General features: G+C 45.3%; 1 protein-coding gene across 1 annotated transcript in view; it reads right to left on the bottom strand.

Annotated features, from left to right (window-relative positions):
- Positions 1-6,185: 6,185 nt before the first annotated feature.
- The window catches only part of LOC311525888 (uncharacterized protein), a 253,634-nt gene continuing 234,005 nt past the window's right edge, over positions 6,186-25,814 (bottom strand). The window contains exon 7 of the transcript XR_014712883.1: positions 6,186-6,282. The gene's annotated coding sequence lies outside the window, so the exon portion shown is untranslated. The remainder of the gene's footprint in view (positions 6,283-25,814) is intronic.

A 25,814-nucleotide genomic window follows, 5' to 3' on the forward strand; every position in this document is an offset into this window, starting at 1 on the left:
TTGCCCTATTTCATGTCCGGTGCTGTATCAAACTAATGCACCACAAAACCGCAAGTGATCCTTTCTAGTCACAGCAGCATTCTGCACTTACAAAGCACCTCCCACGTGCCATTCTAAACATCACTTCACTGCCACTAACCCTCACAAGAGCCTGGAGAGACACGATACCAATAAGGAGTATTGTACCTGAGATAAAACAAGGAGAGTATTGTTAAGCAGATGACCAGCACTGCCCTCTAGGGACAACTTTGTACCTGGTGCATCACCATACGTGATAGAGCAGTCCATCAGCATGTGAAAAGGCCCAAGGGTAGGCTTGTGAAATGGTTAGAGGGACATGTTCTGTATTATAATTCCACAGGAAGTCCCAATAATTCCACAGGAAAAAGAAAGAGGGGAAGCCAACCCTGCAGGTGGGTTCTAATTACCCTTACCTTGAACAAATAGGGATCTGGGTAAAATTATCTTGGGGTATCAGAACGTTTTTTTGGTAGCTGGGAGAGCCCACAGCATTTGTAGGACATGTCTGTTTTCAAGCAGGTGGAGAGAGCAGATAGTCATAAATCAGTAGGTTCTAACCAGAGTTCAGAGAAGCGCATGCCAATCCAGGTTTTCAGTAGAGCTCAAGGTCTTTCTTGAGCCTAACAACATGGCACAGCTCAGAAGCCGTCTTCAGCTTTGTAGGCTGTTATAGCTCAGAAGTTTGCTCTGGTTTAGGCTAGCTCAGGTGCTTGTTCAAGCTTCAGAAGCTTACCCTAGTTCATAGGCTAATGGATTTTAGGGCTAGAAAGGAAGATTATGATCATCTAATCTGACCCCCTGAATAACACAGCCAGTGATTCCTGCATCAGGTCTGTAACTTTTACTTACGTCTTTCAGAAACACATCCTATCTTGACTTGAAGACGCTGAGTGGTGGAGAATTCACCAAATTCCTAATGGCTAATTACCCTCACTGCAAAACCTGCACCTTATTTCTAGTCTAAGTCTGTCTCACCAGCAGCAGCAGGGCTTTCCTCCTCCCCGCAGGAGCACCAGAGGTCTCCTTTCTTCTCCTTGGAGACTCAGTGAAACAGTGAAGGATGAGAAAGTGTAATGGAGAGACGATTTACGGGGGACTGGGCTGAGCACTCCCAATTGTTGTGTAGAAGGTGGTGGTGCATGGGGGTGGAGAGTAACTCTTCCTTCAGGTGAGGTTATGTCTTTCCTCTTATGAGCAGTAACGATTATATTCATAAGCACTAAAAACAACTGTTCGCCAAGCCTCCAGCCCAGAAAAGTCAGCCCCCAATGGTGCATTTCATAGTAAGCTGCAAATACAGTGTAGAGGCCCCTCTCCCCATAACTTTCTTGATTAATCACCCTCTCGGCCATCTCTGCTACCTTGTCTGGATCTGGAGCATCCCTGAAAAGACATCCTCGGATCCCAGCAGCATCTCAGGCACTTCCCAGTCATCCTAGCCTGCTCGGTTCCCAGTTGAGAAGGGTTATTAATTTCCCATGCATAATCATCATGAGTAAAAGAATTTGCAAAGCTAGTTCTGCCCTCAGTGACACTTACCTAGTAGGCATACTGACAACAGTGGGTATCACTGTGACTGAGAGCAGAATTTGCCTCCAACTGCATAAGAACAAATGAGCCCAATATGACTGATTGGTTGCAGAGCAGGCATTTGGGGGAAATCTGTACTTTTAAACTGATCAGATGTGATCAGGAAGACAGTACCTTCTAATGGATTGCTACAGAATTAAGATTGGATTCTTTTCTTTCACACTGGATTTCTGAGTTACTGCTGACTTCTGCTGAAGTGAGTAGGATCAGACCCTCAGTTTTCAGAATGAAGTTGCAAAAGGGCTTGTATAAAGGAGAGCTTCACTGGTATAAATTTAAGGTGAGAACTTCAACTGATATAAACTAGAGTAAAAAGGCTGAGTGAACATTTTTTTAAGGGTAGCTTACTGCAGTTTAGCTTAAGTCTATTAAGAACAGTTCCGATGAAGTAAAATAAGCATTCTTCTAGTGACACTGGAGCAAAAAGGTTGTTTGAACATGTCTTGCTACCGGGGGGGCTGGACCTATTTGTATAGTGAGGGTACTGAGAGCCATTGAACCAAACTGAAAATTCTGTATATGATGGAAAGCACTTCAAGCCAATTCCAGCACCCCTTGTTCCGGCACCTATGCTTGCTTCGTATCACTTTAAAAGCAGATTTAAGTCATACCAATGCAACTTTCTCGTGTAGACAAGTTAGTGTAACTCGTATGGCCAACGGTGAAGTATCCACAGAGAATCAGACCATGCTGACCTGCCCAGTTTGTACAAGCTGCATGAATACTTAGAAACTGAACACTGAAAAATTATTCAAGAATCTCAGATGCCCCCATACAGCTGTTACTTAGATGACTGGCATATATGCAGATTACCAAAGGTCTCCATGATGTGGGCAAGTATTTGTTTTATTGCAATAAAGTTCCTCTCCATTTGTTTTCAATTCCCATTTCCCTCTCACCTACATTCTCAGAAGAGTATGCAATAGATTCTGGCAGCATGAAGACATCAGAAGACCAATTAAAACAGCATTCTTCTTTATTTACACATTTTAAACATAATTTGGAGGGGAAGAATGTGGGGGGAATGGTTCTTAGCCCCAGTTGCTATTTTATTTTGCCAACAAAATACAATTTTAACTGATTGACCTTTAGGGAGATGCAGGTAAAACAGATTGTTATAAATTTTAGTGTGATGTTATGCAGTATAACTAGTATTCAACCTAAGAATCAACATCCCAAGTCTTCACTGAGACGGAGAGCCATTGAGAATGCTTCTAAGGACAAAAACTGTATTAATTCATACATTAATTGGTGTTAAGGGTCCAAACTGAGATCTAGAAACCCAGAAAAGAACCACCACCAACTATACTGAATCCTTGACCTTGCTACTGTGACTGTCAATTACAGTCACAGAACAGGTCCCACTGAATGGAACTAAGATCACCAATTTCACCTAGAGCAGCATGTTTTAGTCACTTCATGACAGGGCCCATCAGGCCTGGGTTTGAACTACTAGGCTAGACGATGTGGGCCAGAGTTATACAATCACCGATCCTGTAACCTCAAATACATCTCTGAAAGATCTTTCTGGGGCAGCAGGCAAATAATATGATCGATTAGTTGTAGCACCTAGGAGCCCTAAGTCATGGCCCAGGACTCCATTGTGCTAGGTGCTGCACTAACATAGAACAAAAAGGACAGCTCCTGCCCTAAAGAGCACAAATGCTTTGCCTGTGCAGACTGGGGTTCAAATTCTGGCTCTAACCACAAGTAAAAGCGAATCACTGAGTTTGTGACATCTGCAGGATTAGTTTTGCACAGAAAAGTCCCAGACTGGAATAGCAAAGGGGTGATATGCACCCAAACCAGCAGAGCTGTGAGTGGAAAGCTTGTGGAGAAAAGTATAGTGCAAGCAAAGTGCCAATAGGCGTCCAATTTTATCATTACAAAGTTTGCTTTAATCTTGCAAAAGTGAGTCATCTGACATTTCAAAATAGTTCTGAAGTCAAAAAATAAAAGCAAAATCACTGATGCTGGCGGAAAAAAATGGGGATTGTAGCTTGATGCTGTTTTATCTACTCTGTTTGTCAAATGTGTAAATAAAAGGCACATTTTATTTATGACAATGATTTTGAGTGCCCTGTTTAGTCTATTGCTGCCTGTCATAATGATCCACTCATACCAGAAATGCAAACATTAACATTCAGCAAAAAGAAAAGGAGTACTTGTGGCACCTTAGAGACTAACCAATTTATTTGAGCATGAGCTTTCGTGAGCTACAGCTCACTTCATCAGATGCATGCCGTGGAAACTGCAGCAGACTTTATATATACACAGAGAATATGAAAAAATACCTCCTCCCACCCCATTGTCCAGCTGGTAATAGCTTATCTAAAGTGATCATCAGGTGGGCCATTTCCAGCACAAATCCAGGTTTTCTCACCCTCCATTCTCGAGTGAATTTGTGTGGGGGGGTGGAGGGTGAGAAAACCTGGATTTGTGCTGGAAATGGCCCACCTGATGATCACTTTAGATAAGCTATTACCAGCTGGACAATGGGGTGGGAGGAGGTATTTTTTCATATTCTCTGTGTATATATAAAGTCTGCTGCAGTTTCCACGGCATGCATCTGATGAAGTGAGCTGTAGCTCACGAAAGCTCATGCTCAAATAAATTGGTTAGTCTCTAAGGTGCCACAAGTACTCCTTTTCTTTTTGCTAATACAGACTAACACGGCTGTTACTCTAAAATTAACATTCAGTTAATTTTGCTCAGCAAAAAGAAAAAAAGCTTTTATCTTTTCAGAAACAGAAAGCTCATAACTAGCAAAATAATAACGCTTCAAGCTTCATTATTCTAGCAATTGATGCTTTATTATGGTAACTATGTTCAATGGTTTACTCCTTTAAAGAAACGTTTCTTAGGGGGTAGGAGAGTGTACTGCAGAGTGATTGTTTGCAGTGTTTGGGTTCGGTTGTTTTTTATAAATGGTACGGTGTCCTGTAGAGGATCTCATTCATAAGAGGTGATTTTGTTTGAATCTTTAAAGCAGTCCAGGGTTTTAGCTAATGGAAGGATTTGGGTCCTGACCCTGCCATTGACAGAGCACAGCTGGGCAAAAGCATGGGACTCTCAGAGCTCCATGACGGCACAGAAGAGACAGGGGGGCTCCACATAGGCACAGCAGTCCACCGCTGCATAGTCAGTTGCAGGATCAGGGTCCCTGGCTCAAACATTCAAAAAACTGGATTAATGACAAACTAAATCAAATCTCAATCCTCTCCCCCAGGGCATGATGATTATCTTCTCTGGATAAAACTTAATTTCCTCAGTTAGCACCTTAACCCGTTTTTGAAACTTGGGGCCAGATTTGCTGGTATGCTCTGGCTGCATTTTACTGCTCTGATTAAACAAAGCAGCCACATACGCAGCACTACGACTGACCAGTTCAGCTGGATCTACGGCTGCTTTGTTTTGCCAGCACCTTTGTCCTCTAGCTCCAAAGAGACAAGCCTCTATCACTTGAGCCAAGGGAAGATCTGTGTTCCCTATATAAATAGTCTTATGTTCTTTAAGATGCAGTCAGCATATAGTGGCCTACTTTGCTTACTCAGAGTCCCCCGTTCTCCACCAGGATTGGTTAGTGCAGGCCCATGGGGAATCCTATTCACTAGCAGATCCAAGTCCTGTTCTCACTGAGCATGTGCACAACGGGCACCAATAAGACCAGGTCAGGGCCTCAAAACCAACACTAAGAATTTTTTAACTTTAGTTATAATCCATCTTCCAACATAGCTGGTGCACAACTTTACATCTCTAAAAATATCTTTAGGGTTCCATACTGTCGGCAGTGAAAAGATAGGGCAGCCAGAACTTAGTGATATGGCATATGATCATATTTTGAATGTAGTTGGCATAGCAGGCTAAAGAACCGCCTATTCACATGCATGGTCACTGAATTTGACTACTTGTGTGATTGGGCCCATAGGTGTATTAGCCTATGGCTGATGTTGAGTTAGAGGATGACAAATAATAGACAAAAGGCAATTCAAATTAGGGTAATTTTCTTGGAGTGACCTGTAACTCACTGCCTGAGAAGACAAAGAAGAATGAACTTCAAATTTTGCAGCAACAATCCATCTCACTATTTAAGCCAGAATTATTTTCTAAACCAGAGCAAGGGCTTGTCCATAATATGTCTTGGACTCAAGGCCACTAGTCCCTTTTGCTAATTCTTGATTCAATGGAGTTCCACTAGGGATGAATTTAGCCCCAAGTTTCTAACACTAGAGAAATTCAGAAGTAAGCCCTGTAGCCAACAGCAGATTCAGATCAGACATTAGTCTCAAAGATAAAATCTGTTCCACATAATTAAATCGTAAGTATTCTTAAAGTATTTATATTACCTATCCATGCTACAGCACTTTACGTTTGCACAGCACTTCACAGAAAGATTAGCAAATCCTCATCACAGCTCCGTGAGGTAGGCAATTGTAATTAACAAAGACATATGCTACTAAGTACCAGGGCTAGATATGATGGGCTCTTTTCTTCATCTGGGTGAAAGATGGGAAACTAGTAGTGCGTCTTCTCCAGTTCATTCATTCAAGGCAGTGGTGAAATTACCCCTCATTCCTCTGCTGTGGCTGTTCCATGAAGTCCCACTAATGCCTCCTATTGGAAGTGTGCTACACAGCATGACCCAAAAGATGCTGCACATGGATCCTGTAACTGCACAAAGTAATCTGTAATAAATAAACAGCTCTGAACTGGAATGAAAGTAAACTGAACTGGAGAAAAAAACACTCCCCCAATCCCCGTCGAGTAAACAGTACCCTAAGCACCCCAGCTGCAGAGCTATTACTGTCCCCTAAAGAATAAGGAAGACAAAAATCAGTACTTTGTAGGATTGCTTCCAGTTCAATTGTCCCTGGACTAGTAAATACTAAACGGTGATTTTAAAAGGAAACCACTCGTGGAGGGGATATCACAATGTGTTAGATCCCTAGAGCTATCCCTGCTGTCTGATTGTTTCATGGTATATTGCTGGCCTTAGAGAGGGGTATTCCACATCAGTTTATTATTAAGCAGGTGTGTTAAACCAAATAGTAATCCTGAGTCAAGTATAGAGTTGATCAAATTTGTTGCCGATAAGTTATCAAATGAATTCACTCAATATATTTATTAGAATGTGGGGGCCAGTAATTATAACTGCATCTCTGCTGGGACTCCTTGTACCACTTACCAGCAATCTCACCTGTTCTGGCAAGTGATGGACTTTTGGAGCCCAGTTCAGCTTCAAATTGCTTGACTCCACCCTTAAGGCAAAGCCTCACACAGGAATAGTGCAGAGGTGGATCACCCCAAGAGTAGCTTTCGGGACATTATGTATCGGGCAAGCACTATGCTATACTCTCAGGGCTGCTGAGAACAGAGATGCAGCTTGTTATACCACTTCACCCACACTGCAAATAATCGATGAGGCAATAAAGGATTATATACGCAAGAGCATATCCTGCATACTGCACTGCTAAAGAGATGGAGAGGTGAAAACCAATCATGTAGGCAGGGACATGAAAGAGAAGCAATAGGCTAATACAATGTGTGGGCCCAATCACACAAGTAGTCAAATTCAGTGACCATGCATGTGATTAGGTGGTTCTTTAGCCTGCCAACCCACATTCAAAATAAGATCATATGCCGTATCACTAAATTACCGCTGCCATATCCTCTAGGGGATGGTAAAACCACCAGCAACACACTATACATACCTGGGGGCCCATACTGTAAGTTGTGCTAAGTTTAGTGGGAGTTCAGGCTCTTCAAGCTTAGAGGGCTACCATAATCACTCAGATGTATTTAGTTATAAGGTGTCTCATTGGCTTTTTGTGTGTTGTTAATATTAGCTATGTGGCTGACAAAGTAGCTCTAACAAGTCATTTTTTGTGTGTGTCAAGAGCATGAACGGGTGTGATGAGTTTCCCAGATTTCCATTTGATACACTAGGTATTAAATGTGAATTGAATGCAAAGTGAATGCTTTCCATCACCCTGGTCCAGAAGAGTGCGGCAGCCTGACACACTCAGATCACATGAATTAAGGCTGCATGACTCCTGGAGAAATTCCAGCAGGCATTTATGTCAAGAAGAACTATTTTCCTTTTCCTATTATCCCCTTTATATCTCTTCTACTCTCCTAAACAATCCCCTTCTTCCTTGGTGCTGTAAACAGTTGTTACCACTAATCCTGCTTTGAAAAGTTGCTTTGCCAACATAGCTGCAGCAAAGCGATCTCCATTGCAGTGGCTTTGGTGCAGGTACTAAGGTAATGTGCAAGAACGTAAGCCACCATAGTAGTGGTACGTCCTACAACTTAGTAGTTTACCTGAGCTGTTATGGCAGGTATCACCAGGTGGCATTGTTATAGTCTTCCATAATCCTTAGCGTGTGAACAAATGGTCAGTCTTGAGAAGACATGCTGTGCTGGCTTTTGATATGCATGATGTTGTGTTCTAGTAGTGGTCCCTAGAGAGACAGCTGTACAAGCAGCATGAGTTTGTTCTCTCATCAGAAACCAGGGTGGAGCCCATTTTTGAGGCGGGCAGCTTCCTGGGAACTGGGCATTAGTGTTGGGCTGAAGTTCCTGAAAAAAGGATTTGTCTCCATGTTGTTTGACCACCCCTGTTCCAAGACCGAGGCATGTGTGTGAAAGAATGAGCTACACTAACAACATACCCACACCCCCACATCACTGCTGTCTCCTCTGCTCAGAAGCCAGCCTGCAACGTTTCAGAATTCTGCTACTGCTCAGCAGAGTAACAGTGCTGGACTTTCAAAACTGGACTCCTGTCAGGACAAGGGGCAACACTAATAAATAGTATTGGGGAAGAAAAGGATGGGTGAGAGGTTGTATGGTATCAGGCTGTCCCAGCCTATGAATATCAAACTTTTCAAGGAGAATGGAGAAAAGGCAGGATGGCTTATCAGGGACAGCCAGAGGAAGAGAGGACCATGAGGAATCACTACAGCAGTAGGCATCATGGAAATAAGTAATAAAGGACATCATGCTAAGAGGGTCACAGACTGGCTGGAGTTTGCAGGAAAGGACTGAGGGAGAGGGTATGAAAGCACAGAACCGTTTCCACCTTGAATGAAAAGCTTAGGTGCTCTCCAGTCAAGTTCTCCTAGTTCCTCTAAACCAGGGGTCTCAAACATGCAGCCCACGGAGTTATTTCCTGCAGCCCACCGTAGGCGCCAATTCAACTGGCAGCCAAGCTCCCTTCACCCCCCGCCCCCTCTCCTCCCCCTCCCAAGCGCACCATATCCCCACTCTTCCCCCAGCCTCCAGCGCTTCCCGACACCAAACAGCTGTTTGGTGGCACTTAGGACTTTCCAGGAGGGAGGGGGGAGGAGTGGGGACATGGCACACTCAGGGAAGGAGGTGGAGAAGAGGTGGGGCTGGGGCGAGTCAGGGCAGGGGCAGGGCCTCGTGGAAGGGGTGGAGTGGAGGCGGAGGCAGAGGGGGAGGCTTTAACCAAAGTAATTCTAAAAGTAAATACGTGTTTTGTCATTTGAGTGAGGTGCATTACCGAGTGTTTATATTTTATTAAAACCCCTCTTCGCATTACAGTTTTTAAAAAGTTAATACATTGACTTTTAATAGCATACTATATTACTCTTTATTTTCTTCATTTTTGACTATACTTTTGTATCGCCGTATGAAAAGGTTTCAGTGATGCAGTCCTTGGGTCAATGTACAGGTCCTCAGGTAGCCCTTGTGGTAATTTGAGTTTGAGATCCCTGCTCTAAACCAAACCTCACCTCAATTTTAGAGGCTCATACATTGCTGATCATAATTGTAGCCACTATTAAAAAACTTCATTCAGACTAGGTATCCCTAACGGCTTATTTGTGTTTCTTATAGCTGAAAAATATATAAAACTCTTCTGATGCCAAATACTAGTTCAAATACTTCCTGGGACCCACTGTTGCTTCTGATGTTTAATTAGGCTGACCTTGTTTTTTTTTTTTTAAGCAGGACACAATGGAAGGACCCTCACTGGAATTGTTATCAGCAACCCCTTACACTATATCAGGCTGTTCTGGAAAATTCTTACTTTAGTATTAATCCTTGGAGCAGGGTTCACGCACTATTGGGGCACCTCCTCGTGGTGGTGTCTGAGGATTAGATCCTTTCAGGTCTGATGCCCCCCTTCCACCAATTGCTCACACTACAGCCCCATCTCACTCTCCAGGACCCACAGTGCTTCTTTTTCATGTCTCAGCCCTCCATCCAAGTCACTGTGCAGTCCTCCCCTTCCAGGGTATCAAAGTCCCACTGGATCAGCTGTCCTCATGCTGTTCCAGACAGTCTTCTGCACCCAGCCCAGGCCTGTGCTACTTGCACAGTGGCTGGCAGGCAAACCCAGGCCCGCCCACTGCTCTAGTTTCCAGCCCAGGGACCCTATGCCCAGCAACTATGGTCTGCATGCTCCCAGATGCTATTGCTATTTCCCTGGACTCTTCCTACTCCCCTTTTCTAGCTTCTGCCCACCAAGGTTTACCAGCCCCAACTCTCTCCTCCCAGGAAGAGACTACTTCTCACCACACTCTACAGCCTCAAACAAGCAATCCTTCTCTCAGGGAAAGACTACTTCCCCTATAACCCCTATCTGCTAGCAGCTTCATCCCTTTATACAGGCCCAACCTGCTCCTCTCTCAGCTGAATTTCATCTTCCATTAGGCTTCACTGAGCCCTGGCTCTCCTGCAGGTGCAGCCTATACGGTTAATGGATCTAATTTAATCTACTCTGCTTTGTGTGGGGTGGACACCCCAACGTAATCCTGTATCTCCTTTATGGCCTGAGCAATCACCCTATAGCACAGTGCAAGGAATAAAAGACTGCCCCTCAACCATATCAATTCTCTCTTAATATCACATGATTCACATTGACACCTTTTGTTATTCTGTCACCTTTTGAGAGTCCTGCAGTATCTTGTTTTAGGACAGAATGCTGCATTCTTCCAGTCCCCTTTATTAAGATCCCTTTGGAGATAACATGAAACAGGCAGGAAAATATAGAGCATGGTCTAGGGGATGGGATTGGACTACAGTTCAGGAGGCCTGGCTTCTATTTCCAGTTTGCCACTGTGAGACTTTGCCACTGTGACACTGTGAGACCTTGTGTGTCACTTTGCCTCCGTTTCCCTTTCAAGCTTTATTTTGTCCATTTAGATTGCACACTCTCTTGTCAGGACCTGTCTAACTCTTTGTACATCACCTAGCACAGTGGGGCCTACCCAGCTCAGCTAGGGTCTCTCTGGGCTTGTCTACACGGTGCTGCAGTGCGGACTATAGAGGGTGTGAATGGAGAACACATCTGTTGTGCTCTAACTGCCCCACGTGGACACTGCTGGCGCAAACTAAAAGATACCTAGTCTGTGTTAATGTAGCTCTGCAGTCTAGCCTGCAATTCACATCCCTGTAGTCTGCACTGCAGAACAGCTTAGTACTACTGTAATACAAACAGAAAATTATACTAAGGGGACTGGCTCATGAATTCCATCACTTTCTAAAGTCTAAGCAGCCAGACTTTAAAAGCCCTTAACTTATTGATACATATTAACATGCTTCAGAGTAGCAGCCATGTTAGTCTGTATTCGCAGAAAGAAAAAGGAAAGGAGTACTAGTGGCACCTTAGAGACTAACCAATTTATTTGAGCATAAGCTTCCGTGAGCTACAGCTCACTTCATCAGATGCATCCGATGAAGTGAGCTGTAGCTCACGAAAGCTTGTGCTCAAATAAATTGGTTAGTCTCTAAGGTGCCACTAGTACTCCTTTTCTTTATATTAACATGCTTAACTTCAATTTTATGAAGACTTTTGCCTGGGAATAACAAAAGGTACTCTGCTAAAATCTGATCAAATCAACCACCTCTTCTTTTTTTTTTTTTTTTTGCTTGAAATGATGGTTGTTTCTAGGAAATAAATACTAAATAATTTTGTGTAAAACTGAGTCAACAGCTCAAATTTCATTCCAAGCAGGGCATGATTACATCAGGGCTGAGTATAGAAGACGCAGATACAGCATCGACTTGATAGGGCCAGAAAAGAACATCACATCATAGTATATCTTCAGGATGCCCTTATCTCAATTCAGAACTTTAAAAGAACATTAATTTTCTGCACTCTCTCTAATCAGCTTATAGCTTTGCTGCACAGGCAGCTAGAATGCTCCAGTGATTAACCAAGTCTCCAAGGTAAACTGAGAACTGGGGGCATGATTTTGTATGAACCATCTCAATAAAGCCATCTTCATTCAAAGAAAATTCGAAGAAAAACACAGTGGCAGTTTTATTATCAGAGGAATAATTAAACACGGGAGGGATTTAGCCCTACATCTGAGAAATCAATTTGATTTTTTCTCATTCTCTCTCTCAATTTACTTTATTACAAGAGCGCTCTTGACTCCAAGACACGAAGGTGGAGAATTATTAAAAGCCAAAAAAAAGCCTTCCTTAAGACGGTTTGAGTCAAGATCCTAATGCTAACAAAAATCAAGGAGAATCAGAAGTGAGGTTGCCACTCTGCTCTTCAATCACCTTTTGTGCATAGGCATTCCAGGTGCCTCATGCTGGCACATATACATGCTACTGTAGGCATATGCAGTCCCACGGCACTCAAGTCAGAGACTTTTGCCAGAAATACCACTAGGCAGCACATGCGGCCCAGGATGCCTCATGCACTGATCCAGAGGCATAAAAGCAATGAGGCCGCTGCCTCCCTCTTCGTTCCTTCGCACCAATGTCTAGCTAACGTCCAAAATAGCGGGGAAGAAGGAAGGGTCATGGAATGTATGCGTGCATCACACATCACAAAGAACAACAGTTACTGTACAGGTAAGTAACCATTTTTTCTCCTTCAAGTGATTGTGCACATATACATTCCACAGAAGGTGCCTCACCAGCAGTTTCCTTACAGATGATAGGACTTCAGGTTGAGACAAGACTAACATGGACTTGCCAAAGTTGGCACCATCGCGGGAGGCTTGAGTAATGGAGTAATATCTGCAAAAGGTGTGTTCAGACGACTACGTTGATGCTTTGCAGATAACCACTACAGGGCTAGTGCTCAGGAAAACGGATGAAGTGGACTGAGCCCTGATGGAGTGAGCTGTTATCCTTGGGGAAGGAGAGACTTTAGCAAGGTCATAGCACAGCTTAATGCAGTCAGAAATCCAATATGAAATGTACTGAGCTGTTCGTGGTTGACCTTTGATTCTCTCAGCATAGTCTGGGAGAGGCTCTGAAGGACTTTGTGCAGCCCAGGGAAAGCTCTGTGAACATCTAAGGTGTGGAGTTATTTTCAGCTTTGGAAGAGTGGGGCTTTGGGAAAACTACAGGAAGGTGGATGGTTTGATTCAGGTGGAAAGCTGACACTAACTTTGGCATAAACTTAGGGTACCATCTGAAAGAAATGTCTTTATGGAGACTGTAAAAGAAGGGTCCATTAGAAGAGCCTGAAGTCATGAAACTCTACTTGCAGAAGTGATTGTGACTAAGAGTGCAGTCTTCTTAGTTAGTAGTGGCAGAGAAGTTGTTGCCAGAGATTCTAAGGGGGAACCCATTAACCAGGATAGGGTAAAACTTAGATCCATGAAGGTACCAGATCAGACAGAGGAGGGTAGACATCAGTGAAGCCGTTTAGCAATTTGGAGATCAGAGGTGAAAAAAGATAGAAAAACCATCCACTGGTGGATGTACTGCAGAGATGGAAGCCAAGTGGACTCTCAAAGAACTAAATGAAAGACGGAGGATTTCAGATGCAATAGGTAGTCCAGTATGTGTCAAACTTCGGTGTGATTTGGGGATAACTGGTGAGATTCCACCCAGACCAAAAACTTCTTCCATTTCGCTGCATACGTTGGTCTGATGGATCCGTTCTGCTGTTTACCATGATGGCTTGACCATCACGGGAGCATAATCATTGTGAGTATGCAACCAGAGATCTTCCGTGCAGCGAGGTGGAGAGTTTGGAGGTTGGGATGCAGAGACTTGCTGTGGTTTTGAGACAGGAGAGTCTCAACTAGGGGTAAAATTATAGGTGACCAGATGGAGAGCCAATTTAGGTTCCATGAACCAATATTGTCATGGCCAGATATGCAAATCAGCATGTCGAGTGAATGCCTGTTCAGTCAATTTCATCTTCCATCTAGGGCCAGGCCCACAGACAGAGGAGGTGAAGTCTGGCATGTAGTCATGTACATGCATGGGGCCATGTAACCAGTAGTTGTAGACAGGAATGAGTTGTTGTCCATGGATTGGACTTGAGGCTTTCAGATAGAGAGATCATGTACCTCCCTATCCACAGGTTTCAGTCCACCAGGGTGGTTGTGGCACTGACATCTGCATCTTTTGCACTGATTGTAACTTTAATTTGTCTACATTTCGTTTCAGGCCCAGATGAGAGAACAGCTGTCTGGCAACAAGATTGCTGTTTTGGAATTGAGTGCTTGATCTTCCATGAACTAGCCAATCATCCAGGTAAGAAAATATTTGGATTCAAGACAGCACCACCATGCTAATACCACCATGCATTTGGTGAATACCCTTGGAGCCGACAGTAACCCAAAGGGAAGCATCATGTACTGGTAGTAGTTGTTGCCAGCTATGAACCGAAGACACTCCCTGTAGTCAGGATGTATTGCCACATAAAAATAAGCACTGTGCAAATCAAGGACAGCACATCAATCTCCAGTTTCTAGGGAGGGGATAGTGGCAGGAGACACTTGAGCACCTATGTCTGGGACTAGACCTTGACTCAGCACGGGAGGACTTTCTGGAAGCTTTCTTATCAAAGCAAAGATCAGGATTTCCATTGCCTGTCAGAGTTGGATGAGCACTTTGAGGAGGCTGCTGGGGAGGATGAAGAATGGTGTTTCCCCCGGATTTGTGCTTAGAAGCTGGAGCAGTCAGAGAGACACTCCTTGTTGACACAGAATCAGTCCTCTCATTATTGGAATCCAATTCAAAAGAGGGATGCATCGTCTCCTCCATAAGGAGGACTTTGAGGTGGAAATCCTTCAATTTCTTAGTTATGGTAGGGAAGGAGGTACAAATAGAACACTTGTCCCTCACATGCCCTTCCCAAAGACAAATTAAGCAGCTTTTGTGTCTAGCTGTGACTGGGATAACGGTGCTGCTCATGGCACCCTGCTAAAACCCTGGTGATTTTTTTTCTTCCTAAATCCCCTAGTCTCTTGAAATTAGAGAAACTAAACTAACTACTGTATTTACAAGTACACACCATACAAATGTTTAAAAAGCGGGCGAACTGAAGCTAAAGAGCAGCAAGTACTCCAGCTCTCACCACAGGTGGTGAGAAGGAATTGAAAGGGGGCAGCAAACACCCCCCTTCTATGCCTTTGGCTTGGCACATGAGGAGAGCAGATCTTATATATGTTGGTACAAGTTCTGCATTGGCTTAAATCCCTACGCAACCACTTTGATGTTAGAGGTCAGAGGGGCATAGTTTGGACAAATTCTAAGATATCTGCACACAAAGAAGTGACGTTTACAGTGGTATGAGTCAGGCTTATTCTCCAATGAGTCATTATCATTAATATATAATATTTGTATTACTATAGTGCCTCAGAGTCCTATTCATGGACCAGGACCCCATCACATTATCAGAGTCGGCATTTTTATATTAGTTTCCTTTATTAGAAGCAATTGATGACCAAACCTTGTGCAGATTTTCATTTGGGTAGTACAGAATTTGAGTCAGAGCGGAATTTAACCCTGTTCTATTCAGGTTCTTGTACAGCCTCCAGCACTGTGGTTTTAGAGCACCGCAGAAGTGCACTAAGTCATGTGACTAGTACCTATCAAGGGTGCTTCTCTTCATCACATCAGGGGAAATCATTTGGAGACTGTAGTGTCCTATATTACCTATACTATGTATATTAGCAACCGTTAGTTGAAGAAGTGGACCCTGCACTTGGAGAGGAAGGTGATAAGATTTGTGGGAGCTCTTAGATCTTGTAGGAGTTTGTTCCATGGTCTTGAACTACCTCCCAAGAAAGTTCTGCACAGACAAGCTTTAGCCTAAGTTGGGAAAACATGCCATAGAAATATTACTATGCAAATTCATAATGAACTCCATGAGATTTTGAATAATATATTTAAACTGGACAGATACTATTTCATATTTCTCATCATTCCAGGTCAAATTGTATTAATAGAAGCATCAAAATGTAAATCTCCAAGGGCCAAATCCTACTTGGCTCCAGCTCTGTACAAGTCACAGCTCCTAGTTAGAGGAAATTACAACCATTTACACTCGCTGCTAGAATAAAATGCTGTAGCTGACATTCCACCTCTGGATTTTGCGCCTTTCCACCTCTTTCCACCCTCCTCTACTGACAACAGGAGGATGCATCTCTGTTCTCTTGGAAAAATCCCCTGTAATTCCTTTGTGTGCCTGCACAAGGGTTGATTTTCCAAGTTATATAGCGCCAAGGTCCCTGAAGGGAAAATTTTGCCCTCAGATGCATGCATGTGGCTGACTTGATTCGAAGATATGTGCATGCATCCGCAGGCAGAATTTGTTTTGCAGTGTCGGCCAAATTTTGTTTATAAGTCAAGTCAATTAGTCCTTTTTTAGTGGAAGAGTAACAAAAGCAGCATATGAAGTTGCATTCACTTTGTTTTTAACCCAACTAACATTTGCAGAAGAGTTCAAAGGAAAAACTGCAGTATGCTCCGATAACTCATATCTCCATATGTAGCCAGAGAAGCATAGGCCCCAATCCTTGAAGAATATCCTTGCTAACAAATCTTGCTCCTCCACAAAGTTCTGTGGAAGTCATTGAAGCTTCATGCAGGGGTTAACCTACACTGGACTCAAACAGCTGTAGGCCCTATTGGCTGTTGTATTCATTTAAATGGAATAAATGGATCAAAGATATTCACATAATCCAGTTACTGTCCAACAAGCAAGTTTTGGGGTTTGGTATAGAAAGACCTCTGCCTACTTAGTACCATGACAAACACACCATTAAAAATCCTTTTAACCTTTCAGTAAAGATACAGGAAAGGAGGGAAATGAGTTAAAGCATTTGAAATATAAAGTATTAAATAAGGCTTTCATTTTAACAGCTTCCCTTGTTCCCTTTCCCTTTAGCTGGAGAGAGTTTTAGAAGGAAAAGCCCCCTTGTCTAACATCTCTTAGATGGCATCAAAGATAGCAATAACCGTCCTTTTGGGGAAGAGAGAAGTTAGTTGAGATGGGCTTGAGCTGTTGCTAAAGTCCAATCCCATTTCAGCTCAGGCAGTGTCTGGGATTCAGCTGGAGCCACTAGGGGTGGTGATGTCATCTGGGTCACTCTAACCAGCCCACTCTGGTCATGACACCCCTCACAATCAGGAGGCGGCAGGCCCGGCATCCCAGGAAAGGTGAGGGTGGCAGCCATGATAGTGAAGCTCACTCCAGCATACTCCATCTGTTTCAGTATTCCCCACCACCTCCAGTAAAGTCTCTTTCTTTAAGGACCCAAAAAGGGAGCGATGGGTGGAATACCCCATCCCCTCACTATCTGATTCACCAACTGGCCCTAATATCCGACACGTCCCTTTTGGCTCATTAATTTCTGGACTCACATTTTCTTGTTTACCAGGCATGATTTTAACACACTCCTTGAGTTATATCATGAGGGTAAATTTGTAGGCCCAATTATCACAGGGACTCCCCCAGGTGGAAATAAGCCACTCAAAGGAGAGGAAACTATGGGTTTCAACTCTGAAGTCTCCTATCAGGTAAGAGGTCAAGGTGCTCTCCTATGGAGGAGGCAGAGGGCAGACTTTGAGAGCACATCTTCTTCAGGAAACTTTGCTTCCATCCATTTTCCCTACAAAGGCAGGGGGATTCCACACAAAGAGGGCACACAGCACAAGTTAGAACAGCTTCAGCCTGCACTGATTTGTGTTTGCAGGCTAGCAGGAACTCCTGATTACCCACCCTGCCCCACATGTGCCAGCCCGCCCCAGCGAACTCCAGAGTGCAACTAGGGTCACTAAGTGCCAGGAAGCTTTAAAAAACATTTTTAAAAGTTAATGTAACAAATGAAGAAAAGTATTTAACCTCTTCTTTCCTGGTTCTAGCCAGTACTTTCACACTGCAGTATGATCTTGTCCACTAGCTGTTCAGGATGTAGCCCACTAACCATCATGCAGGGCCCAAACCATAATCTGAAGGAAGTCTGGGATAGAAATCTGTGCTGTGTGCCCTCGATGCGGGCAGTCAAGAGTTAATATAAAAATTACTTTGCCATGATATCTATTCAAGCCTAATTGCCCTACAAGCATGCACAAAGCATCAAACTGCATCAGAGACTGCATCAGAGACTAATATGAACAAATCTGCAGTATTTTAATTCTCCATCTTAATTTTAAGAGGACCATCTGTGATTTAGAGGCACAGTCCTAGTGACTTTCAATGGGGGCTTGTATTCCAAAATCTTCCCCATACTGGCTGTAAAGTAAAAAATACCCACAATTTCATTCACCTCCCCCAGATCCTATTGTTATATAACAAGAGTTCCAGGTGTGTTTCATTTTCCCATGTAACTTGCAGGTGCATGTACCAGAAGAGGGAGAAATAGGTGAGAAAGCGAATATGGGTTTTGTACATTTTGAATCTACACTGAAAAAACAATGCTTGGTTTCTAGGCATTTTTTAACCACAGGCTTTTTTTGCCTTTTTTTTTTTAAACTGGGGGTTATTGAATGCTTGACTAGTTGCACTAATAGAACTGCACCATGCTATCTGAATTAGATTTGCCTACTTGTGAACATCAGTGTCTGGAACTGTTGAGCTAATCTGAATTAACCTATACAGTGGGAATACACTTGAATCCATGAATACAGGATGGCATTAAGCAGATTCCCACCGAGCTAGAATTAACTTTATATTCTGTCATCTTTGTACAGAAAGGGGGAGGGAAGGAAAGAAAGTTAATTCAAAAATTGATCAAACAGGAAAAAGTACACTCCAGCTGCACTTGGATTTAAAGGCAACGTTTTATAATTGTAGTCTAAGACTTTTCGTGGTAAAACTCCCAACTGCAGAAGGATTTTTGCCCTTTCTTGACATTATAAGTAGTAAGGATTACATTTGTAAGCAGTGTCAGGATGAGCTCCACCCTGACATCTGGTGGTGAGGTGTGGCAAGTTGTGGAAAAGAACTTCAGGGGCCGATCTCATTTGCATAGGCACACCCACCACGCCTAGAATGAGACCATAGCTGCCCAAATGGTCACTTTGGCTGCTGTGGGATCCCCAGTGTGTCTGTTATTGGGGCAGGAAGAATAAATTGCTATTACCCTGATTATGGGAACTGTGCTTGGAACTGTACGTGGCCTTTTGTTATGATGGAGGGATTCACCATCAACTAAGTAGCACTCGCTAGGCAAGGGTCATGGGTTCCAAAACTGTGTGAATGGAGAGAGGCTGGGGACAAGTATTAATACTTGGTGGCATGGGCCCCTTGGTGAGGGCCTTACATGCTGATTGCACTTCCTCCTCTCTCCACTGTGGAATATCAGAGCTAATTTTGATTTCATTAGAAGTCTAGTTATAGGCTGCTGAGCTCACTTTGGGCTGACAGTGCACCAGCACTGGGGCTCCCCTACTATAAGCTGAATTCACCTAAGAGCTGAAATCACTGAGTGTTGTGTTAAGTAGTGGGGGAGCCTGAAGATATATTGTGGAGCAATTTGCGGGACGGCTGGTGAAGCAGTTCGACGCGGAGCAGTGTGTGGATGGCAGGAGCTGCTTGTGGGCCGTGGAGCTGAGTGAAGGAGTTCGTGGGGCGGCTGGCGGAGCGGAGCGCAGCTGAGTGAAGGAGTTCGTGGGGCGGCTGGCGGAGCGGAGCGCAGCTGAGCGAAGGAGTTCGTGGGGCGGCTGGCGGAGCGGAGCGCCGCTATGGAGCTATGGGGCGGTCAGCTTCAGATCACGTAAGGTGCCTCTTACCCCTGTCCCATTTCCACCCAGATTGGGAGGTAAAGCTCCGCCGATAAACTTTCGAACTCTGGGGCTGCCCTGACCAGGGACAGAGACTTTTGGGGCATTGGACTTTTGGGACTTTGGGTGATTTGGGGTTGCTGGACTCAAGAACCAAAGGGAAAAGGGCATGCCCCAATTTGCCTGGGGTGGGGTTGTTTTTGCTCATGGGTTGTGTTATGAATCCTGTTGGTGGTGTTTCCCCAACATAATGCCACATTGTTTCTCTCTGTTATTAAAAGACTTTTGCTACACTCAGACTATGTGCTTGCGAGAGGGGAAGTATTGCCTCTTGGAGGCGCCCAGCGGGGGTGGTATATATTGGTCCCAGGTCACTGGGTGGGGGCTCGAGCCGGTTTGCATTGTGTTATTGGAATGGAACCCCTAGATATTGAACCCGGCCCTTGTTGCTGCCAACTCTGACGGGCAGAAGGGTTACATTTTTGGGGGCTCGTCCGGGATCGCCTGGGTCAGTACCCCTCGCAAGCACCTGTTGAGTGATCCACTACATTGGGAAACAATTTATATTTTTTTTTGTTTGTGCTTATATTTTGAGGAAATTACTGTTTGTATAATGGCTAATATGTCAGGTTTGTTGGGCCCTGGCTCAGCAGCTTCTAGCTCAGAGGCTGCAGCCTCGGCTGATGATTGGACAAAAGCTCTGGGGCAAATATTGGAAAAGGTTGTGCTTCCCCATGCTGAGTCAGACTCTTGTCGTAAGTTAAGATTATTTGCTGGGGAGGAGGAGTTTGAACCCTGGTTAGAGCATACCACTGAAATGCTGCAAGAGTGGGCTGTACCAGATGCAGAAAAGCGAAGATGCCTTATAGAGAGCCTTGGCGGCCCAGCATTAGATGTGATTCGCACCCTGAAGCTCATTGACCCTGGAGTCAGTGTGAAGGACTGCCTAGAGGCCCTTGAACACAACTTTGGGAGCGTAGAGGGCCCTGAAGACAGCTACTGTAAGTTCCTTAATTCCCGACAACAAAAGGGCGAGAAGGCTTCAGCCTACATACAGAGACTGGAGAGACTGCTTCAGAGAGCTGTCATGAGGGGAGCAGTGACTGCTGAGCAGATGGATCAGACCAGACTGGCTCAAATTGTAAGAGGAACTCAGTATCAGAACCCGATTCTACTTCATCTCCGGCTAAGAGAACGACGGGAACATCCCCCAAGTTACTCCCAGCTGATAAAAGAGGTCCGAGAGGAGGAAGAAAGGCAGGCTGCCAGTGAGTTTTGGGAAGCCCAAACATCGGAGCCAGCCAGCACAACACCACTGCAAATGGCCAGTGTACTGATGGTGAGCACCAGAGAGGAACTTGCCCAACAAATGCAGGTCCTGACGGAACGGATAGCTGAGCTGCAAAGTACCGTTGACCGAGTTAAGACTTCTAGGAATAAGAAGCCTCAAACTGTGGCGATTGAGAAGCCCGCACTTAGAGCCACCATCCCCCCCAGGCGAAGGGGGAAAGGTCAATTCTTCTGCTACCGATGTGGTCAGGATGGACACAGTGCTGCCAAGTGCCGTAATGAAGAAAACCCCTCCTTAGTGTATGGAAAGCTGAGGATCAGTTGGGAGAGATCCGGTAGCTGCCAGAGGGTCTGGGGACGGGGACCCCCCAGGTCTGCAGGATTTGAAGATTCCCCCAGAAAAGACTGTCCAGCTGGGATCCCTGCAGGACTGATAGGGCCTCGAGCAGAGGTCATGGTGAGGATCGAAGGGGTGGAGTGTAAAGCAGTGCTTGACACTGGATCTCAAGTGACTATTATATTTCAGTCATTCTACCAACAGATGCTTAGGCACCTGCCTATACAGCCACTGACTGGCCTTGGCCTATGTGGCCTCAGCATGGATGAATACCCCTATCAAGGGTATGTCATAGTGCACCTGGAATTCCCAGAGGAGGTTGCTGGGGTAAGAGAAGAGGTAGACACAGCTGCCTTAATATGCCCTGACCCTAAAGGGACTTCTGATGTGTCTGTGCTGATAGGGACCAACTCCAGTCTCTTCAAGGTACTCGCGGATTACTGCAGAAGGCGGGCTGGGGACCAGTACCTGAATACCCTGATGATCCATACGCTTTGTGCTGAAGCCTATAGGAAAATTGAGAGCGCTAAAAGGGACACATCTGAGCTACCACTTGGGGCACTGAAGTACGCGGGCACAACCCCCTTAGTAGTGCCTGCAAGGACGGAGCAAGAAGTGCTTGTCATGAGTACCTGTCTGAAAGGCAGTAAAGGGACGTTAGCAATGATAGAGCAGCCGATGGGAGGAGAGCTCCCTGAAGGAGTGCTGGTCCCCAGTGGAGTCATAACCCTACCTGCTGAAGCCCAGGAAAGGGTGACTATATTGATTGCTAATGAAACGAGTCGTGATATTTTTGTGAAGCAAGGACAAAAGATAGCAGACCTCTTTGAGCCTGAGTCGATTGTAAAACCCCAGTATGAAACTCCAGTTTCGGCAATAGACCCAGCAAAGTTTGACTTTGGAGATTCACCAGTGTCCGAGGACTGGAAAGATCGCCTGAGGAAGAAACTTTGTGAAAGATCCAAGGTGTTCTCACTGCATGAGTGGGATGTGGGATGTGCAAAAGGAGTAGAGCACAATATCAGACTACATGACTCTCGACCTTTCAGGGAGAGATCTAGGAAGATTGCTCTCTCTGAGATGGAAGATGTGCGACATCATCTTCAGGAGCTGGCTGCGAATGGCATCATTACAGAGTCCCGCAGCCCATACGCCTCACCCATTGTGGTAGTCCGCAAAAAGAATGGGAAAATCCGGATGTGTATTGACTACCGCACCCTAAACAGCCGTACTGTGGTCGACCAGTACACTATGCCTCGAGTGCAAGACGCCTTAGACTGTTTGCTGGGAAGCCAGTGGTTCTCTGTGTTGGATCTTCGAAGTGGATACTACCAGATCCCTCTGGGAGAAGAAGATAAGGAGAAGACAGCCTTCATCTGCCCATTAGGGTTTTATGAGTTTGAACGCATGCCCCAAGGGATTTCTGGAGCACCTGCCACCTTTCAACGTCTCATGGAGAAAGTTGTGGGAGACATGAATTTACTGCAAGTGTTAGTTTATTTGGATGACCTGATTGTGTTTGGAAGAACCTTAGAGGAGCATGAAGAAAGACTTCTTAAAGTGCTTGATAGGTTGGAGGATTATGGTCTGAAGCTTTCAATTGACAAATGCCAGTTCTGCAGAACCTCAGTGAAGTATGTGGGTCACATTGTGTCCCAAGAAGGTGTGAGTACTGATCCTGATAAAATAGAAGCACTCACTACATGGCCACGTCCAAGTAACTACAGAGAACTCAAGACCTTCCTTGGATTTAGTGGCTACTACCGCAGATTTGTGAAAAACTATGCTACGATTGTAAAGCCTCTGAATGATCTTACCAGGGGACATCAGTTCAGCAAGAACAAATCTAAGTCCAAGAATAAGGGGAGGTCCCCAAAGCCTCCTGTGCAGAGACACAATGGCCCCTTTGCACCATTTGGGCCACGGTGGGATGAGAGATGTGAAAGGGCTTTTCAAGAAATCATTACTTGCCTAACTCATGCTCCAGTCCTAGTTTTTGCTGACCCAAGCAAACCATTTATCCTGCATACTGATGCCAGTTTGGAGGGTCTGGGAGCAGTCCTGTACCAGGAAGTGGAAGGCAAATGTAAACCTGTAGCCTTTGCCAGCCGAGGATTGTCTGATAGTGAAACTCGCTATCCCACCCACAAGCTGGAGTTTTTGGCCTTGAAATGGGCCATCACTGAGAAATTTCGAGACTACTTGTATGGTGCTCAGTTCCAGGTGTGGACAGATAACAATCCACTGACTTATGTGTTAACAAGTGCTAAGCTGGATGCTACAGGGCAGAGATGGGTGGCCGCCTTGGCTAGCTATGAGTTCAGCATTCAGTACCGATCAGGGAGAAGCAATGTAGATGCAGATGCATTGTCCAGGCGTCCGCAGGCTCCAGAAGTTGCTGTGATACCCACAGATGGAGTGAGAGCTATTTGCAGTGTGAGTCGCCGAGAGCCAGAGGCCCGTGAAGACTTTCAGGGATGTGTTGCAGAAGCTTTGGGCCTGCCCCCTGAATGCATGCCTTCTGCTTCGGTGAACTATATTGCATTAGACCAATCTCCTTTGCCCATGCTCAATGCGGCTGACTGGCAAGAAGCCCAGCGGCAAGATATTGACATTCGTGATACACTACTTGCCAAAAGGGAGGGGCGAAGCCCAACTGCGGTTGTCCCACCTAACCCGGAGGGTAAACTACTATTGAGAGAATGGACCAAACTAAAACTGATTCAGGGAGTGCTACACCGAATGACCACTGACCCTTTACAAAAACAACGAGCACAACTAGTACTGCCAAAAAAGTACAGAGCCCTGGCCATGAGGGCCCTGCATGATGACTTTGGGCATTTAGGGATGGAGAGGACCCTGGAACTTATTCGTAGTAGGTTCTATTGGCCCCGAATGGCTGAAGATGTTCGCAGGAAATGTGAGACTTGCGCTCGATGTGTTCAAAGGAAAACTCTGCCCACGAGGGCTGCATATCTCAAGAACATCACCAGCAACAAACCTTTGGAGTTGGTATGCATTGATTTCTTGTCTGTAGAGGTAGACAAGAGGAATGTTGGAAACATTCTAGTAGTGACTGACCATTTTACACGGTATGCACAAGCATATCCCACACGTGATCAGAGGGCCACCACCGTTGCTCGAGTATTGTGGGACAAATATTTCTCAGTCTATGGATTCCCGGCTCGGATACACTCTGATCAGGGGCGGGATTTTGAGAGTCACCTTCTGAAGGAGGTGCTGAAGATAGCAGGAATTAAAAAGTCTAGGACAACGCCTTATCACCCCCAAGGTGATCCTCAGCCAGAGAGGTTCAATCGAACCCTATTAGATATGTTGGGAACTTTGCGACCAGAGCAGAAGGCAACCTGGAGCCAGCATGTCGCATTTCTGGTGCATGCCTACAATGCCACAAAGAACGATGCTACGGGAGTCACCCCATATCTCTTGATGTTTGGGCGAGAACCAAGATTACCCATAGACTTGTGCTTTGGTGTATCAGAGGATGGAGATAGCTATGAAACTCATCAGCAATATGTATCCCGACTAAGAGAAAAGCTGCGGGATGCTTATCGCTTAGCTACCGCTGCGGCTCGGAAGAACGCAGACCGCAACAAACATCGATATGATGCTAGAGTGCGTTCGCAGGAGCTCCAGCCGGGGGACAGAGTCCTGCTGCGAAATTTGGGTATTGCTGGCAAACACAAGATAGCTGACAGATGGAAGGCAATACCTTACCTGGTGATGGAAAAGCTGGGAGATCTGCCGGTCTACAAGATCAAACCTGAAGACGGTCCAGGGCAAATAAAGACGGTGCATAGAAACCTTTTGCTCCCTGTGGGGGAATTGGTAAGCACCCCTTGTGAGATGGGCCACGGCAGGGCCGCCGGGCAGAACAGAGGTGCTAGACCAAAGCCGCCATCCAACACAGACAGTGGGCCCCCTGCAGCTAACTTACCCCTATTCTGCACATCTGAGAGTGAGTCTGAGGAGGAAGACACAACCCTGGTGTATCCTGGGATGGAGACAAGATTTCAGTCTCGATCAGCTGAACCAAACGAGAGTTCTCCCTTTTCCGCCCTAAACCCATTGGCGGAACTATTTAGGCCCCTTTCTGATACCCCGGGGCTGCTGATGAGACCCCCCTGTGATGACAAACACAGGTTATTGGACAATGGGGACAGACAGGTAGAGGATGTCCTGGGCACCTTGGACCCTCCAGCGTTAGAACTAGGAGTGCAGGGGCCTACGCCAGTAGCCGAGGGACCCTCCAGGGAAGCCTCTCCATCCGTCACTCAAGAGGATGTTCCCCTTACTTCGGCAACAGAGATTCTCAATAGACGAGACAGGGTGATAAGACCAGTGAAACGGTTAACTTATGATGCACCTGGGGTGACTAGTGAGGAGCCAATACATTTAGCACACAGGCTTGTGGAAGCTAAAGTGGGCTTCCTGAGGCCCTTTGGAGGAAACCAATGAGTTGGTATAAAGGGAGTGTGATTTGTCGGGACGACAAAGTCTCGGCTGGGGGGAGGATGTAAGCAGTGTCAGGATGAGCTCCACCCTGACATCTGGTGGTGAGGTGTGGCAAGTTGTGGAAAAGAACTTCAGGGGC

Source organism: Lepidochelys olivacea (genome assembly GCF_965140295.1).
Source record: "Lepidochelys olivacea isolate rLepOli2 genome assembly, chromosome: 9".
NCBI classification, from domain to species: Eukaryota; Metazoa; Chordata; order Testudines; family Cheloniidae; genus Lepidochelys; species Lepidochelys olivacea.